Raw genomic sequence first — 6,000 nt, 5'->3', positions numbered from 1 at the left:
CTCAAGCCAATAAGAATCCAGGTGCTCTTTGGACACTTCCAATAATAGGAAATCTCACTACTTCAGGATATCTTCATTTGAATTTCAGTGAGTTCTGGTCTTTTTTTCATTCATGTATTCACTTTAAATCTATCCCTTTCTAATTTCCCTTAGTTCTAATTTTCCCATTTGGAGAATCAAAGAATAAATCTAAGTTCTCTATTCTGTTCCATAAGCCATTATCCTCAGCAAACTAATGCAAGAACAGAAAACCAAACACTGCATGTTCTCACTTATAAGTGGGAGCTGAGCAATGAGAACACATGGACATAGGGAGGGGAACAACACTCACTGGGGCCTGTAGGGGGAGGGCAGTGGGGCAGAACATTTGGGAAAAGAACTAATGCATGCTGGGCTCAATACCTAGGTGATGACTTGTTAGGTGCAGCAAACCACCGTGGCACACATTTACCTATGTAACAAAGATACACATCCTGCCTGAAACTTTTAAAAAATAAAATTAATTAACTAAATAAAAAAGAAATAAATCTAATATCATTTCTCTAATAAAAACTCCATAAATGTTCAGAGATAACTATCACAAGTAGAATCCTTGGAAGAGACTCTAGTATGAAGTAACCGCTCAATAAATGCAAGCTATTATTATTTTTATCACGAAACCCCGATTTTTTTTATTTCTCTGACCTCTATAATGACTTTATTCAAAATCCCCTTATTTAGACTGTCTTAAAGACCTCTCTCTCTCTACCTCAACCTGACACCATGTTCAGGACACTCAAATTATTCACAGAGAGTTTGAGAACCTGACCTGAGCTGACAAGATGCTATGTTTTCATCTTTATTTTTTTGCCTTTTTTTTTTTTTTACAAAGGCAGGTTAACTCAAAAAACAAATATTTACTGAAATATTTACTGAAAAACTTATACTCTCACATACTTCTTGGCTTTCAGTATATCTTCTTTCATAAATTGCCTGTTCATACTCTTTTCTTATTTTTCCATCAGGACAGTTGTCCTCCTATTATTGATTTGGAGCTATTCCTTTCAATAGACACTAATCATTTGTTTTTCTTCAGTTCTAGCAACTGCAAAAATATTCTTTCCTTTTGTCATCTCTCCATAAACCTTGAGCATGGCATTTGCTTTTTAGCAAAAATTCTGAATTTTGATGAAAAAAGTTTCATCAATATTATTGCTTTGTAGTTTATGTTTTAAGTTTTAATCAATGAGATCTTCACTGTACCAAATTACAAAGAACTTGTTTTAGTTTTGCTTTTTATATTTAGGTCTTTAATCCATCTAAAATTACACTTACTTGTGTTACAACATCAGGAGCCATTTTTATTTTTCTCCATAAAGTAAGTCAATTTTCCCATTATCATCTACCCTACAGCCTGTACTTCATGGGACCATGTTTGAAATACAGTAAGTTAAGTCATCATATACATTCAGTCCTGTCTCTGAACTGTCTTCTGTTGTATTGGTAGTTCATATGTTCTTGTACTAATACCATACTACCTTTACAACAATAGCTTTATTGCATGTATTGTTGCTTTTTTATAATACTGACTTAGCTTTTCATGGACCTCTATTTTTTCCAAGTAATTTAAGTTCATTGAACTTCTCAAGAAATTCAACTCGAATTTTTATGTGGATTATATTTAGTATATAGATATTTTTAGAAATAATTTGTATCATTTTAATACTAAGTCACTTTATCCAGAATCATAGAATCTCTCTATCTATTTAGATCATCTTCTATACCTTTTTTATTAAAGCTTTCAAATTTTCTCTAAGTAGAGCTTGAGTGTTACTGGTTAAATTAGTTCCTCAAATACTTCATAACTTTTAGTGCTTCAAGGAATTAAATTATGAAAATAAGTATTTCATTAGATTTTTAAAGTTGTTTGTTCCTGCTGCTGATTTTTGAAAATTGATCTTATACCCAACAATTGAATTCTCTTTGTAGCTGTTATAATTTATCTATAAATTCTTTGGGTACTTTTATGTTTATGATAATTTCATCTGCACATTATGATAATTTTTTTATTTACATCTATCCTTTTCAAACTCTGTTTGTATTTTTCCTCATAGCACTGGGTAATATTATTAATGATATATTAAACAGTAATGCCAATAGTGGACAACCTTGTCCTATTCCTGTGGGGAGACAATTCTCCATGGGTCTCTCATGTTTCTGCATGTTTTGCAAGAAAAGACACCGACTGCCTTTTTTCTGGATTCTCTTTTCAGTGCAGTTTGTATACCAAACAGCCTGGGAAGAAAAAGAAACTGTCTCCTTCCAAAGTAAAGGGCAAATTTGCTTACAGCCTTGGAAGACAGGGATAGTGTAAGGGGCAGGTATTCTCATTATAAACTGCCATCAGATGTCACTTAACAATAGGGATATGTTCTAAGAAATGAGTCCTCAGGTAATTTTGTCACTAGATTACACTAATATCATAGCGTGTGTTTACACAAACCTAGATAGTATAGCTTACTGCACACCTAGGCTAGATGGTCCAGCCTATTGCTCCTAGGCTGCCAACCTGTACAGCATGTGACTGTACATGTTACTGTACTGAATACTGTAGGCAATTGTTGACACAATATTTGCCTAAATATTTGAGTATCTAAACATATCTAAACATTAAAAAGATACAGTAAAAAGGTGATATAAAAGATAAAATGGTATACTTCTACAGGGCATTTACCATGAATGAAGCTTGCAGGACTAAAAGTTGCTCTGGACGATTTAGTGAATGAATAATGAGTGAATGTGAAAGCCTAGAACTTTACAGTACACCATTGTAGACTTTATGTACGCTGTACACTTAGTCTGTCCTAGATTTATTTTTAAAAATTATTTATTTAATAATAAATTAATCTTAGCTTACTCTGAGTTTATAAACTTAAAATGTTTTTCACTTTTTGACTCTTTGTAATAATACTTAGCTTAAAATGTAAACACATTGTGCAGTTAAACAAAAATATTTTCACTGTTTATATAGTTATACTATAAACTTTTTATATTTTTAATTTTTAATTTTTTTTACTTCTTAAATTTTTTTTTAAACTAAGACCCTACACATTAGCCTAGGCCTATGCAGGATCAGGATCATCAACATCACAGCCTTCCATGTCCACATCTTGACCCACTGGAAGCTCTTCAGGGGCAATAACATGCATGGAATTGTGATCTCTTGTGATGACAACGTCTTCTTCTGGATTACCTCCTGAAGGACTTGCCTGAGGCTATTTTACAGTTAACTTCGTTTTGTAAGTACAAGACGCAAAATCTAAAATAACAATTAAAAGCATAGTACAGTATATGTGTAAACTAGTAACATAGTCATTTATCATTATTATCAAGTATTATGTCCTGCACCTAATTGTATGCACTAGACTTGCATTGGACTGGAAGCACAACAGGTTTGTTTACACTAGCTATTTATTAAAGGGAGTTCCAGTCAAAGATGGTGAAAACATAATTTTACCCAACTCTTCTCTAATAATTATATTAATTACTATACTCTTCTCTACAAAATCAGCCATCCTTCCTTCCAAAAATAGAATTAAAAATAGAGATGAAAACTCTAGCATCACCACAAACATGTGAGTAATGCATTGTGCTATGATGTTATAACAGCTACAGTGTCACTAGGCAACAGGAATTGTTCGGCTCATATGGGGCCACCTTTCTATATACAGTCTGTCGTTGACTGAAACTTCATTATGACCAAAATGTCATTATGTGGCGCATGACTGTGTTTGCATTCTCTAAACTCAGGGTTCCTCTTCTCTAACATAACCCTTACTGTATGTATGGATGTTACCTGACCCTCTCCACCTATTTCTTTAGGAATTTGGGGTTGGGAAACTGGCAAAAGAAAATGATAATATTTTGACTACTGGTGTTGCGGTCTTTTATTTCTGAACCAGGAATTCTATGTCTTTTGCCAAGAAATTGTAGCAAGTTCATTTATTAGCTTTGCAAGTTAGCTTGCAAAGGTAAAATGTACCAGCATTTCTTTGCAATATCCCCCAACTGGCAACAACATAGATGTTCATCTGTGATGAATTAATAAATATATTGTGGAAGATTCATAAACTTAAATGCTATACCTCACAGAGAAAGAACAAACCACTGTATTCCAAAACATGAATAAATTTTACAAACATTATGTTGAACAAATGAAGCCAGACATACAAAAGTACGTTATCATTCCAAGGAAACCTAATCAATAATTACAGATTAAAAATCAGCATAGTGGTTGTGGGAGGAAAGGTAGTAACTGGAAGGAGAACAACGTGGCTTCTTACACTCTGCTAATGTGTTTTTCTTCAAGGTTAGTTCACTCTGAAAACTTATTGATCTGCACACTTATCATTTGCACACTTTTCTGTATTCATGCTATACTTCAATTGAATTCATTGAAAAATATTATTTCTTTGGATGAATCAACAGAAAAGAATCTGTAGAACAGAAAAGAAAGTCTCAAATAGACCTAATTCATATGGGAAATTATTATACCTGTATATTAAAGTTGTCATATCAAATCAATTGGGAAAAGATAGAATACGTAAAATTATGTTGGTACAACTGAATAGCTTCTTGGGAAATAAAAATAATGTTATTTTCTAAGCTCTTATGCCAGAATAAATTCAGCAGGTAAAAACTTAAATGAAAAAGTGATAACAAAGACTACTACCAAAAAAAGACAATAGCAAGTGTTGGCAAGGATGCAGAGAAATTGAAACCCTTATGTATTGTTAGTAGGACTATAAAATGGTGCAAACACTATGAACAACAATATGATGATTCCTTTAAAAATTAAAAATAGAACTACTACATGACCCAATAATTTCACTTCTGGCTATATATCCAAAGAATTTAAAGCAGAATCTCAAAGAGATATTGCACATGAATTTTTATAACATCACTATTTCCAATGACCAAGAGGTGGAAGCAACCCAAATGTCCATCAACAGATAAACTGATAAACAAAATGTGATGCACACATATGATGGAACATTATTCAGCCTTGTATTTTTTCTTTTTTTTATTTTGGTGAGGCTGACTCTCGCTCTGTCGCCAGGCTGGAGTGCAGTGGTGCAATCTCAGCTCACTGCAACCTCAGCCTCCCAGGTTCAAGCAATTCTCCTGCCTCAGCCTCCTAAGTAGCTGGGATTACAGTCACGCACCATCATGCCCGGCTACTTTTTGTATTTTCAGTAGAGATGGGGTTTCGCCATGTTGCCCAGGCTGTTCCTGAACTCCTGACCTAAGGTGATCCACCCGCCTCGGCCTCCCAAAGTGCTGGGGTTACAGACGTGAGCCACCGTGCCTGGTCCAGTTTTGTATATTTTCATGGTCTGATATTAGATGCATAAATGTTTTTTATTGTTATGTATTCTTGTTGTATTGACACTTTTATTAACATACAATGTCCTTTTTTGTCTGTTGTAAGCATTTTTTTTGTTTAGTCTCTATTGTCTGGTATTACAATAATCTGCTCTCTTTTTTCTTGCTATTTGCGTGAAACATCTTTTTCTATCCTTTCACTTTTACCTACTATGTCTTTGGTTCTAAAGTGAGTCTTTTGTAGACAGCATTTGGGTTTGTTTTGTAAAGCAAAATAATAGGAAAAAAACTAATACATACTTCAGTTAGAAAATAATTAAATAACTTATAGTTTATCCATAAAATAAAATACAAAATAGTAATATAAAAATAAGTGATGATATGATGCGATCTCCAATGAAATTTGATTCATGAAAGAACAAGATATTGAAACATATGTAAGTGTAGATTTCATTTGTATGTACACGTGAAACTGCTGATAGTCATAACTTCTGCAAAAGGAGAAGATAGTTTTCTTTTGTACTTTTGTGACTGTTGTTGTTTGCCATATCTTTAGTTATATTTAGCCTATTTTCAAATCTGACTTAATGGCATTCATCTCAAATCCTTTTTGAAACAAATAAACTTTAAAATATG

Source organism: Pongo abelii, chromosome 2, assembly GCF_028885655.2.
Source record: "Pongo abelii isolate AG06213 chromosome 2, NHGRI_mPonAbe1-v2.0_pri, whole genome shotgun sequence".
Classification (NCBI taxonomy): Eukaryota; Metazoa; Chordata; class Mammalia; order Primates; family Hominidae; genus Pongo; species Pongo abelii.
The sequence above is the reverse complement of the archived record's forward strand: the minus strand, read 5'-3'. Positions refer to the sequence as shown.